This window comes from Acipenser ruthenus, chromosome 49, assembly GCF_902713425.1.
Source record: "Acipenser ruthenus chromosome 49, fAciRut3.2 maternal haplotype, whole genome shotgun sequence".
Lineage (NCBI taxonomy): Eukaryota > Metazoa > Chordata > Actinopteri > Acipenseriformes > Acipenseridae > Acipenser > Acipenser ruthenus.
Genome location: NC_081237.1, coordinates 994,911 through 1,008,824, shown reverse-complemented (window position 1 = coordinate 1,008,824; position 13,914 = coordinate 994,911).

Genomic DNA, 13,914 nt, shown 5'->3' with positions numbered 1-13,914 from the left:
CCCTACTACATACCCCAGATACTTCGCCTCTTTTAAACCGACAAAGCATTTCTCTGGGTTCGCTGTTAACCCTGCTTCTCTTAAACTATTCAGTACTGCCTCTACCTTCTGTACATGCCCTTCCCACGATTCTGAATATATTACAATGTCGTCTATATAGGCCGAAGCGTATTCTACGTGTGGTCTTAAAACTTTGTCCATTAAGCGCTGAAATGTTGCGGGTGCCCCATGAAGCCCAAAAGGCATCACTTTATACTGAAACAGACCCCACGGAGTAGCAAACGCTGTTTTTTCTCGGTATTCTGGAGTTAACGGGATCTGCCAGTATCCCTTGGTGAGGTCTAGGGTGGTTAAGTATTCTGCCTTTCCGAGTTTCTCTATCAGCTCATCTACCCGGGGCATAGGGTATGCATCGAACTTCGATACATTATTTAGCTGTCGAAAATCATTGCAAAATCGCCATGTACCGTTTGGCTTTGCAATCATAACTATGGGACTACTCCATGGACTGTACGATTCTACGATTACGTCCAGTTCTTGCATCAATGTGATCTCTTTCCTAATGTCTATTTTTTTCACTTCAGGTATACGGTATGGTCGAAGTGTGACTTTAACACCGGGTGGGGTTATGATATGATGGTGTATGACACTAGTTCGGCCGGGCGTCTTGGACAACACATCTTGGTTACGCCGTACCATCTGATGTATTTCCTCTTTCTGCTCCGGCTCTAACTCGGGGTTGATATTGATAGATTCTGTTTGATTCTCTTCCCCTATGTGTACTTCATTTATGGACGGATCCCATGAAAGAGTCATCATTTCCAACCCTGTCCCATCCCATCCCATAAAAGAGTCATCATTTCCAATCCTGTCCCATCCCATCCCATGAAATAGTCATCATTTCCTCATCATTTCCAATCCTGTCCCATCCCATCCCATGAAATAGTCATCATTTCCTCATCATTTCCAATCCTGTCCCATCCCATCCCATGAAAGAGTCATCATTTCCAATCCTGTCCCATCCCATCCCATGAAATAGTCATCATTTCCTCATCATTTCCAATCCTGTCCCATCCCATCCCATGAAATAGTCATCATTTCCTCATCATTTCCAATCCTGTCCCATCCCATCCCATGAAAGAGTCATCATTTCCAATCCTGTCCCATCCCATCCCATGAAATAGTCATCATTTCCTCATCATTTCCAATCCTGTCCCATCCCATCCCATGAAAGAGTCATCATTTCCATTCCTGTCCCATCCCATCCCATGAAAGAGTCATAATTTCCAATCCTGTCCTATCTCATCCCACGAAAGAGTCATCATTTCCAATCCTGTCCTGTCCAAATTTTTCCCGTCCCGTAACCTTTTTAAAAAAAAAAAAAAAAAAAATCCTGTAACATCCCATCTCGTGATAAACAGAGATCAACTATTATAAGAACATAAGAACACAATGCGATTTCGATCGCAGCCTCATGGGAAGGTGGCTCATAAGAACATAAGAAAGTTTACAAACGAGATGAGGCCATTCAGCCCATCTTGCTTGTTTGGTTGTTAGTAGCTTATTGATCCCTGAATCTCATAAAGCAGCTTCTTGAAGGATCCCAAGGTGTCAGCTTCAACATTATTTGGAGGTACAGATATTTTCTTATTCATGTATAAAATTAGGGTTTATAGGGTTTTGCATTAAACACTACTGGTATACTGCTAATTTGTTTTTAGTTTTAGTTTTTTCAGAAAAAAACTACAGTGCAAGCACAGGGTCATTATAAGCACTATGTGCAGTATAATGAAGTAATAAATAAATTCAGTAATATAAAAACAACTGTTTAGACAGGGTTAGACTCCTACAGAAAATAATGAGTGGACTCTAGGGTCACACAATGTGGACCAACAGTGCATATTTTCCTACGCAGGGGCCTGGGACCACATTTACAGTACCAGTGCAGTCCATTTTACACCTAAAAAGATGAAGATATTAATTGGGAGCCTGGGTCCATGAAAAATCACACTGTTAGTTGGATGGGAAAAATGTTAATTTGCATGTAAAGAATTATATTGTTTTAGGCTACCAATAATCAGTATAAAAATTAGAATTAATAGTAGAACACGCTAAACTGTAAAGTTCTATAGATTGTCTATGGAAGGTTCCCAGCCCAGAATAAAAAAACAGAGACTCTCACTCTCTAAACTAGGAGGGCTATCCTTGCCTGTTCTATATTATTTGGCTGCAAGGCTATATTCGGATTTTCAAAAATGTTAATGCTGGTTGTACGCACATGAAACCATTTGGAAAACAATTTGACAATTCAGATCTCCTAACTGGTCCCAAAGAAAAGTGTTTAACATTTAAAATAAAAACAAATAAAAAACAGTTATTAAATACACTAAATGTCTGGTATAATGTTTAAAACAATGTTAGGATTAGACAAGGATTATTTAAAACCGGAGAACAAAGATATATCTTCCACAAAAAGAGAGGCAACTAACAAGGCCTTGACGTAACATATCCACTGTAATTAAGAACATCCTTCTTCCTTTCCATCATCGGTGTATTATTGATTATTGATAATACTACTACGACTACTACTACTGAGGCAGATAGGCTAGCTCCTGCTTCAAGTAATCTTTAATTAACTACATTTGGTATCTCTGTAAGGTGGTGTTTGAATTAGCTGAGTTGGTGTGTGATTAGTACCAGGTGAGTGGTTTAATTGAATAGAAGTTGTTTTGCTATCTGATTGGTTTCCACGCAGTTGTTTTTTATATATTAAGCAGCCTATTTTAGCGCCAGCCAGAAGCGCCAGCCAACAGAAGAGCCTCAACAAAAGAGCCGGGAGTCTAGCTGTGGGAGTCCAGCGAGGGGAGGCCTGCACTGAGACGCTGTTCCAATAGATCCAAACCTAACGGGGCTCTAGAAGAAGCTATCTACTAGTCAGGTCTGTACCCTCCACCCTACTGCTCCCACTGTGCCTTTTGTCCTGCTATGACTGTCTCTCACATTCCTGTTCTGTCCTCCCGTCCTCGTCCTCTGCCCTCCCTCCGCTACTGCTCCTCCAACCCCTCTAACCTCATTTCTCTGCCTCTCCCCCCCTCCCGCACACTCTCTGGTGCACTCTGGAACTGTCACTCTTCTGCTAACAAAGCTGATTTCATCTCTGCCTTTGCCTCCCACCTCTCGCTCGATTTCCTTGCTCTCACTGAAACCTGGCTGTCCCCTGATAACACTGTTACTCCTGCTGCCCTGTCCTCTCTCTACGTCCTGTCCCATACCCCGCGTCTCACTGGACGGGGAGGTGGGACAGGTCTTCTCCTCTCTCCCTCCTTACTCTTTTCGGTCCCCTCCGATCTCATCTCACTCTCTGTCAGTACCTTTGAATTTCATGCAGTCCAACTAACCTTTCCCTGTCAACTCCTGCTCATTGTTCTGTACCGCCCCCCTGGGCCTCTCACTCACTTTCTGGATGAACTCGACTATCTACTCTCCTCCCTCCCCTCCCTGTCTACCCTGACTGTCCATCTCTCCAACCCCAGCCACTCTGCTGGATTCCTCCCTCTCCTGCACGCCTTCGACTTCTGTCTCTCTCCGTCCCCTCCTACCCACAAAGTTGGCCGTCAACTGGACCTCACCTTCTCCAGGGCCTGCTTCCCCTCCACCCTCTCTGTCACCCCCCTGGACCTCTCTGATCACTATTTCATCTCTTTTTCTCTGTCTCTCCCCCCTCTCCCTGCTCCTCCTACCCCCACTGTCACCTCTCGCCGTAACCTCCGCTCTCTCTCCCCCTCTGTCCTTGCCTCCACTGCTCTCTCTCACCTCCCTCCTATCGACTCCTTTTCACAACTCTCCGTAGACTCTGCTACCTCCACCCTCTTCTCCTCACTCACCTCCTCCCTCGACTCCCTCTGTCCCCTCACCTCCCGTCCTGCTCGCCCCTCCCCTCCCCATCCCTGGCTCTCCTCTGCGCTCCGCTCGGCAAGAATCGCACTGCGATCTGCTGAAAAGAAATGGAAGAGAACCAAACTCCCTGCTGCCCTAGACCTTTACCGCACTCTCCTCTCCTCCTTCTCCTCTACTCTCTCCTCTGCTAAATGTGCTTATTTCCAATCTGTAATCCAAGCCTCCACTAACAACCCACGTAAACTATTCTCTACCTTCTCCTCCCTCCTAAACCCTCCCCCCCTCCTCCTCCCTCCTCTATCTCCCCTGATGACTTTGCCTCCTTCTCTTCTAAAATTTCAGATATCCGCAAACTCTTTAACACCTCTCCCTCCCCCGCACCCCCTCCCGCTCCAACTCCTACACCCACTGCAACCCCTACTAACTCACCCTCCTTCTCCACCTTCTTGCCCCTCTCAGACTCTGACCTCTCCTCCCTGCTCCAGGGTCACAAACCCACCACATGTGCCTTGGACCCCCTCCCCACTCACCACTTTCAAGCTGCTGCTCCTGCTCTACTCCCCTTCATCTCCTCCCTCCTCAACACCTCTCTACTTTCTGGTATCTTCCCCTCTGCCTTCAAAAAAGCCTCTATCACTCCCCTCCTCAAAAAACCTACCCTCGACCCCACCTCCCTCCAGAGCTACCGTCCTGTCTCCCTCCTACCCTTCCTCTCCAAAACCCTCGAGCGGACTGTACACCGCCAGCTCTCTGCTTTCCTGTCCAACCACTCTCTGCTTGACCCTCTCCAATCTGGCTTCCGCTCTGCTCACTCTACTGAAACCGCCCTCCTGTCTGTCACCAACTCACTTAAATGTGCCCGAGCTGCCTCTCTCTCCTCTGTCCTAATTCTCCTCGACCTCTCTGCTGCCTTTGACACTGTTGATCACTCTATTCTACTATCATCTCTTGCTGACCTGGGGATCTCTGGCACTGCTCTGGCCTGGTTCTCCTCCTACCTCTCCAACCGCACTTACCAGGTAACCTGGCGTGGAGCAACCTCCACACCTCACCCTCTCTTAACTGGAGTCCCCCAAGGGTCAGTCTTGGGTCCTCTCCTGTTCTCTCTCTACACCCGCTCCCTGGGCCCCCGCATCGCATCCTATGGTTTCTCATACCATTTCTATGCTGATGATGCTCAGATTTTCCTCTCCTTCCCCACCTCTGACTCCACCATCTCCTCCCGTATCTCTACCTGTCTGTCTGCTATTTCCTCCTGGATGCACTTGCATCACCTCAAACTCAACCTCTCTAAATCTGACCTCCTTTTCTTTCCCTCCTCCTCCCCCTGCTCTGATCTCTCCATCTCTGTTCCTCTGGAATCTACCACACTCTCTCCCTCTTCCTCAGCTAAGAACCTTGGAGTCACCCTGGACCCCTGCCTCTCTTATTCCCAGCACATCTCCACTCTGGCACGCACTTGCCGATTCTTCCTGAGCAACATCCGAAGAATCCGACCCTTCCTCACCAACTATGCTACCCAGCTCCTGGTCCAGGCCCTGGTACTCTCCCGCCTAGACTACTGCAACTCCCTCCTGGCTGGCCTCCCTGCGTCCGCCACCCGTCCGCTCCAGCTCATCCAGAACTCTGCTGCCCGCCTGGTGTTCTCTCTGCCTCGCTTCGCCCACGCTACTCCACTACTCCGCTCGCTCCACTGGCTCCCGATCACCGCTCGCATCCAGTTCAAGACTCTTGTACTAGCCTACAGATGCCTTGACCAGTCTGCACCCAGCTACCTCCAGACCCTCATCTCTCCCTACACCCCCACTCGACCTCTCCGCTCTGCCTGCACTAGAAGACTAGCTCTACCACCGCTACGCTCCCCTGCCTCCAAAGCCCGCTCCTTCTCCACCCTTGCTCCGCAGTGGTGGAATGACCTTCCTACAGATGTCAGGACTGCCCAGTCCCTGACCACATTCCGGCGCCTCCTTAAGACTCACCTCTTCAAAGAGCACCTGTAGAACTCCTCTGTTTGTATCCTGGGACACTATCACCCTTCATGTAAATGTGCTTTATTTTGCTCTTATCAGCCCCTATTTTACTGCATTTAATCCTGTACTTCAGAATACTGTAATCTGCCAAGTTTTTAACCTGTAGTACTTTGTATTTACTCACATCCTGATGTAACTATCACTATTTAATCATATCCTGATGTAACTATCACTATTACCTGCTGTATTATTGAATTGTGGTTTGTCAAACTTGTACTTTACTTGAACAAAAGTTATTGTATTGCTTGCTCTTATTGTATTACTTGTATTGTAACGCTTGAAATGTTTTTGCTTACGATTGTAAGTCGCCCTGGATAAGGGCGTCTGCTAAGAAATAAATAATAATAATAATAATAATACTACTAATAATAACTGTCATCATAATCTGTGTTAGATAGCGTTTTTCATTATAAGGATCTTAAAGCTCTTCACAAATAAAAAGCCATAACAAAGGCCATGCAACTGCAGGTTGCAAATAAAAACTAAAGCTTAAAAAATCCAGACAAGACCATCCAAACTTCGTAATTCACAACCTGACCAGACCATCCAAACCTCGTCATTCTCAACATCACCAGACCATCCAAACTTCGTCAATCTCAACATCACCAGACCATCCAAACTTCATCATTCACAACCTGACCAGACCATGCAAACCTCGTCATTCACAACCTGACCAGACCATCCAAACCTCGTCATTCACAACTTCACCAGACCATCCAAACCTTATCAATCTCAACATCACCAGACCATCCAAACCTCGTCATTCACAACCTGACCAGACCATCCAAACTTCGTAATTCACAACCTGACCAGACCATCCAAACCTCGTCATTCTCAACATCACCAGACCATCCAAACCTTGTCAATCTCAACATCACCAGACCATCCAAACCTCGTCATTCACAACCTGACCAGACCATCCAAACCTCGTCAATCTCAACATCACCAGACCATCCAAACCTCGTCATTCACAACCTGATCAGACCATGCAAACCTCGTCATTCACAACCTCACCAGAACATCTAAACCTTGTCATTCACAACCTCACCAAACCATCCAGACCTCGTCATTCACAGCTTCACCAGACCATCCAGACCTCGTCATTCACAGCTTCACCAGACCATGCAAACCTCGTCATTCACAACCTGACCAGACCATCCAAACCTCGTCATTCACAGCTTCACCAGACCATCCAGACCTCGTCATTCACAGCTTCACCAGACCATCCAGACCTCGTCATTCACAGCTTCACCAGACCATCCAGACCTCGTCATTCACAACCTCACCAGAACATCCAAACCTCGTCATTCACAACCTCACCAAACCATCCAAACCTCGTCAATCTCAACATCACCAGAACATCCAAACTTCATCATTCACAACCTGACCAGACCATGCAAACCTCGTCATTCACAACCTGACCAGACCATCCAAACCTCGTCATTCACAGCTTCACCAGACCATCCAGACCTCGTCATTCACAGCTTCACCAGACCATCCAGACCTCGTCATTCACAGCTTCACCAGACCATCCAGACCTCGTCATTCACAACCTCACCAAACCATCCAAACCTCGTCAATCTCAACATCACCAGAACATCCAAACTTCATCATTCACAACCTGACCAGACCATGCAAACCTCGTCATTCACAACCTGATCAGACCATGCAAACCTCGTCATTCACAACCTGACCAGACCATCCAAACCTCGTCATTCACAGCTTCACCAGACCATCCAGACCTCGTCATTCACAGCTTCACCAGACCATCCAGACCTCGTCATTCACAGCTTCACCAGACCATCCAGACCTCGTCATTCACAACCTCACCAGAACATCCAAACCTCGTCATTCACAACCTCACCAAACCATCCAAACCTCGTCAATCTCAACATCACCAGAACATCCAAACTTCATCATTCACAACCTGACCAGACCATCCAAACCTTGTCATTCACAACCTCACCAGACCATCCAAACCTCGTCATTCACTTTTGTTTGCTCAGCTATCCTCTCTCTATAATCTTGAATGATATGACTGACCTGTCATTTTAACCATCTGTCTATACTTTTGGCAGTGCTGATCAAACATAATAATCATGTTAGTACAATTATACATGACATGTGTTAGTACCAAATTCATCATTAAACATCATTTAACACTAGAACAACCACTTTATAGGCATACCCAGGACGACCAAGACCGGTCCTTTTGACCGGCGTATTAAAAACAACATAAATATTATAATGAAAGGGCAAAAAATCAGATGTAAGTCGTACTTTTATTCAGGCACTTCATATAAAGCATCTCCACAACCGAGAAAATGTAAATGAATGGACATTTGGAAATAAATGAGTTAATATACAGACGTAGTGTATAAAGCGCAACCACAAAAAATGATACAATAAATAAATAAAAAACATCTGAAACTAAATTAGTGTGTATACAGTTATATTATGTGTATACAAAACTGTACAACTGAAACTGTAAATAAGTTCCAAAAATGTAAAATCAATGAGTGTATATTGTCTATATACAGTATAGTACATTACAGTACCATGTAAAAAAATAAAATGCATCTGTATAAATGCGTTTATACAGACATATTATAATCTAAATTACATAAATAAATAAACATTTGGACAGAATGGGGGTGTGGCAGAGCAGGGCTCTGCCCTTGTAAATACTAGCAGGGATGGGGTTAAATTCTCCTCCCTGCCCAGGTTGATTGTGTCAAGTGGGAGCAATCAATCAATTAATTATTCAATTAGCACCCAGCCACCTGGCATAAAAGGAGGCCTCAGTCGCAGCCTCCCCAGTAGAGGGAGAGTTTTAGAAGGAGGAGAGTAGTTGAGGAAGCATGTGTCTGTGTCTGTGTCTGTGTCTGTGTCTGTGTCTGTGTCTGTGTCTGTGTCTGTGTCTGTGTCTGTGTCTGTGTCTGTGTCTGTGTCTGTGTCTGATTTTTTGAATCCAGTGAAGGTAACGCCCAGCCTGGAAGCCTTATTTTGTGTAAGTTTCATTTTGTGTTTAATTTGTGTCTTAGAAACCTGTTTTGTTTGGCCCTTGTGCTGGTTTATTTTGTATATTTTATGTTTTAAAAGCTCTATTTTTTTTAACTTTTCACACTGTCTCTGAGTCTCAACCTCTGTCATCCTGTCACAGGGGGTTATATACAATAATAACAACACAACATGTTAACAAAGAAGCTTATTCACATACGTGTATTGTATTTGTTTCACTGCCTTTATGCATTGGGCAGCTACAGTACTGTATGTAAAAAAAAAACAAAAAACAAAGAAAACATTTGAACATAACTGCGTTTCTACAGACTGCATGTGCTGGCACACAACACAAATCGCACCACTTGCTGCAGTGACAGTATTTTTTTGTAGCATCAGCTACACCTGTGCAACATAAGGATCTTGCTGCTTGCTGCACTTAATTGTGTGGCAGAAAACCTGGCTAGGTTATGATCATGTCTAATAAACATTCTTATTCCATTAAATATAAAGGAATCAAATGTAATGGTTTCAAGGGTTTTGTGGTAAATGCTGAAAATTCAATCCAGTGTTTTCTACTCGACACTGTTTAGCTATTTTTATTTTACAGCAGTTCTTGGTTACCTGGTTAATTGTTTAAGTGCTTTTATTGCAATGCTCTGGTTCTCATTTAATTAATTAGCTTTGTCATTAAGCCATTCGGTCAATTTCTTGATAACAGGCATCTGACTGGTTTAGGGGGAGGCAGTTTTTGTGGAGAGAGAAAGGTGTGGAGTTTGTTTGTTTGTTAGAAACCTATTCTAATCTACTGTGTTTTGAAGACGCGAACACTCAGGAAAGAAAGAGTATCTAAGACTTTAATTATAATTAACTTGAGCTGAGTTTTGTTTGGCATCAGCAAATTAAGAGAAATGTATTGATGTTTTTATCCACCATCCGGATCTCTGGGCCACATCTTGCTTCAATCTATTTGTCCAAAGGGAAACTGTTTGTTGGGTGGACATTTCTTACACCAGAGGAACCCTAACTGATGCTGCATCATCTCCTGAACTCTGGGTGAGAGATTACCTGTTTTGTGCTGCTGGTTTATTTTTTTCTGCCCTGGGCAAGGACGATTTCAATAAGGACATTATTTATTCTTTTTGGACATTTGTATTGTTTTTGGGTGAATGCTGCCCTGTGGAGAAGGCCTCCAATTGGACTGTTTTGTTTGTTTTTTCATATCGATTGCACGTATTTATTGTGTTTTGTTCTAATTGTGGATACATTTCTTTATTTGTTTTCTTTGGCAGACTCAACCAGTATTATGATGTTCTCCACACCTCAATACACATTTATTACAGTGATTACTGTCTTACCCTGTGTTTTTGTTCTTGGTTTCTGACACTTGGCTCACCTGCCTTTTTTATTTTTTGTAATTAAAGGTAGGAATACAATTTCTATCATATATTTAAAATAGATTTTCCACCAGAGTTGAGTGTTACATTGTCGAGTTGTTTGTCTTTTACTCCATCATAACCTTGTTTGGTAAAATTCAGTAATTTCACCGTGTGAGACCACCTCTTTTAGCCACGTAATTGTAATGTTTTTGGAGCTAGAATGAATGGTTGACTAGCAGCCTAATCAGTGCCAGACAGCCTGGCGTCGTGAGCTGTCAATGCTGATTGATGGGCTATCAGGAGGCTCATTGAAACAATAGAAATATTAACAGACAGCTCACTTGAGGAATGCAGGCTGATATGACTCAATACGTCTGCAAGTCACGAATGATAAACACGAAAAATACCACAACATTTCATTGTTATAATGTTTTATATGTATCGGTCAATTTGACCGTGCCTTGTCCGTTATAGGTATGACACCATTTTATCTCACTAATTTTTGCAGCTACGCAATTCTTTCTTTATCAGGGTAATTGGTTCATATATTTCGGAAACACATGCACAACAATTTTAAATTGTAATTCCAAAAACGGTCAAAAATAACTGCCTTGGTCGTTCTAGTGTTAAAACAATTTTATGTTCTGAATAGATTTAGATGTGTAATTTCTGAGGTTACTCCCCCCTTATTTGATTTTCCCATGCTCTAGGCGGTTGACACTGTATTTTTATATGTACCAGCATATTGCTCTGACCATACAAATTTCGGTGAATCGTTGTTAGACCAGTTCTCTATTCTGTACCATTGTGACAGAGTGAATGAGTCCTAATCAACAATCTCCCTCTCGACCCGTGAGAGTGCTGGAACTGCGCGGCTCGTGATTGCGCAGTTCATTCCGGGGGCCGTTGGAAGCCAGCCATTCAGGAAGGGGGCGGCATCACGGTACCTGGAGTCGCCGCTCTAGTACGGTGAGCGACGTTTCATTCATGACTTGGAGGAGACGTTATTGAACTAACTATCGGAGGGGGCGGGGCTGAGGGTACTTGAGGGGGGCGTGATAATCGGTTCCTTTTGTTGTGATGGATGAGAGGAAATGAGGACTATATGGAAGTGCGTTAAGTGTTTTGTTTGTTTGTTTGTAGCCTGTGGGTATTTGTCTTGTCAGATGGCTAAATAGGAATCCAGGAGCTGCAGCACGGACCAGAACTTGTCACTACACCACCACTGAAAGCACCGCACCTGCACTAAGAGCACACCACTGGAAACCTGTCTTATGTCTGTTTTGTCTTATTTCTGGACTGCGATCCCTTTTGTTACATGCTGGTGATACCCATTGTTTGGTACAGCCAGCCTTATTATTTAGCAGTCTCAAACCGAGGAGGCTGAATTTAAAACAACAGTTTGAACCGTAACTTGTATCTGTCATTGTCTGGAGCATCTGGAGCACCTGCATCACCCCTACCCCTACGCACAGCAACACCACTATTCTTTTAGCCACGTATCTTTTGTTATTTTTAACTTAAGAACATAAAGTTTTCAAACGAGAGGAAGCCATTTGGCCCATCTTGCTCATTTGGTTGTTATTGATCCCAGAATCTCATCAAGCAGCTTCTTGAAGAATTCCAGGGTGTCAACAATATTATTGGGGAGTGGGTTCCAGACTCCCACAATTCTCAATTTTTAACCCCTGGTCCTTGTTTCTTTTTTCAAGGTCGAAAAAGTCCCCTGCGTCGACATTGTCAATATTTTTTAGAATTTTGAATCCAATCGCCACATAGTCATCTTTGTTCAAGACTGAATAGAATTAAAAATTAAGTTGTTGCCAATTTATTATTTTCTCCCAATTTAGAATGGGGTCGCTGGTGCGTGGTGAGCCGAGGACACCCTTGCCGACCTAACCCTCCCTCCCCCTGGGCGACGCTCAGCCAATTGTGCGCCGCCCCCTGGGAGCTCCAGTCGGCTGTGGAATAGCCTGGACTCGAACTCGCGACGTCCAGGCTATAGAGCGCATCCTGCACTCCATGTGGAGCGCCTTTACTGGATGCGTCACTCGGGTAAACCCCCATGACATGCCTCTTTAAACCAAGAATAATTCTGGTCGCTCATCTTTACACTCTTTCTATAGCAGCAATATCCTTTTTGTAGCGGGATGATCAGAACCGAACACAATGTTCTAGATGAGGTCTTACTAATGCATTGTAAAGTTTTAACATTACTTCCCTTGATTTAAATTCAACACTTTTCACTATATTTGAGAATCTTATTGGCCTTTTTTTATAGCTTCCCCACATAGTCTAGAGGAAGACATTTCTTCAATTTCAGTATCTCACATGTGGCATTGATAATGGACATTTGTATTGCCTGTGTGCAGTACCTTAAACATTGCTCTATTAAATGTAATTTGCCATGTGTCTGCCCGGTTCTGAATGCTGTCTAGGTCATTTTGAATGACCTTTGCTGCTGCAACAGTGTTTGCCACTCCTCCTATTTTTGTGTCGTCGGCAAATTTAACAAGTTTGCTTACTATACCAGAATCAGAAGTCATTAATGTAGATTAGAAATAGTCGAGGACCTAATGCTGATACCTGTGGTACACCAATGGTTACCTTGCTTCATTTTGAGGTTTCTCCTCTAATCAGTACTTTCTGTTTTCTACATGTTAACCACTCCCTAATCCATATGCACGCATTTTCTTTGAATCCCTAATGTGTTCAGTTTGAGAATTAATCTTTTATGCGGGACTTTGTCAAAAACTTTCTGGAAATCTAAATAAACCATGTCCTATTCTTTGCAATTATCCATGGTCTATGTTCTTCTTTCATTTCTTTTGAGTACTATTGGGAGGATCTCATCCGGCCCAGGGGATTTGTTTATTTTAAGAGCTTCTAGTCCCTTTAACACTTCTGCCTCTTATGCTAAAGTTATTTAAAACTAGATATGAACAGGTTGACATGTGGGGCATGTTGTCCATATCATCCTTTTGTAAAAACTTGTGAAAAGTAATCATTAAATATATTTGCTATTTTTTTCCATCTATGATGTTGCTATTTGTATCTCGGGCATTTTACTTCCTCCTTGAATGTTCTTTTGCTGTTCTAATATTGGAGAAATGGGTTTTAGCCTACCTTGGTAATGTTCATTTCTATCGCTCTCTTGGCCTTTCTAACTTCCTTTTTGACTTGCATTTGCAGTTTCAAGTACTCTTTCTGTGTACTTAGTTTTAATAGATCAATTAAATATATTCAGAGAAAGGCACTTTTACAGAGCATTTTAAAAAGGGACCAAAAACATTTTGGCCATTTTGTTTTAGATTTAGATTTTGTCTACTTTTGGGATGTATTTGTTTTGTGCCTCTAGTACTACTTATTATTAATAGCCATCCTTTCTCTGTGAATGTTTGTTTGCTCTAAATTACTCCAATCTACTTCTGTTAGTCTTTTGTTTCATTCCTCACTGGTAAATCCATCAGTCACATATGAACAGGAGGATGTTGGGAAATGTAGTTCTGAGAGGTCCATGCAGGTACATCTGAAGCCATCTTGAGGCAGGGAATGCAATTTAGAAGTTTAAAAAAGTGGTCAAAATATAAATAAAACTACACACACCT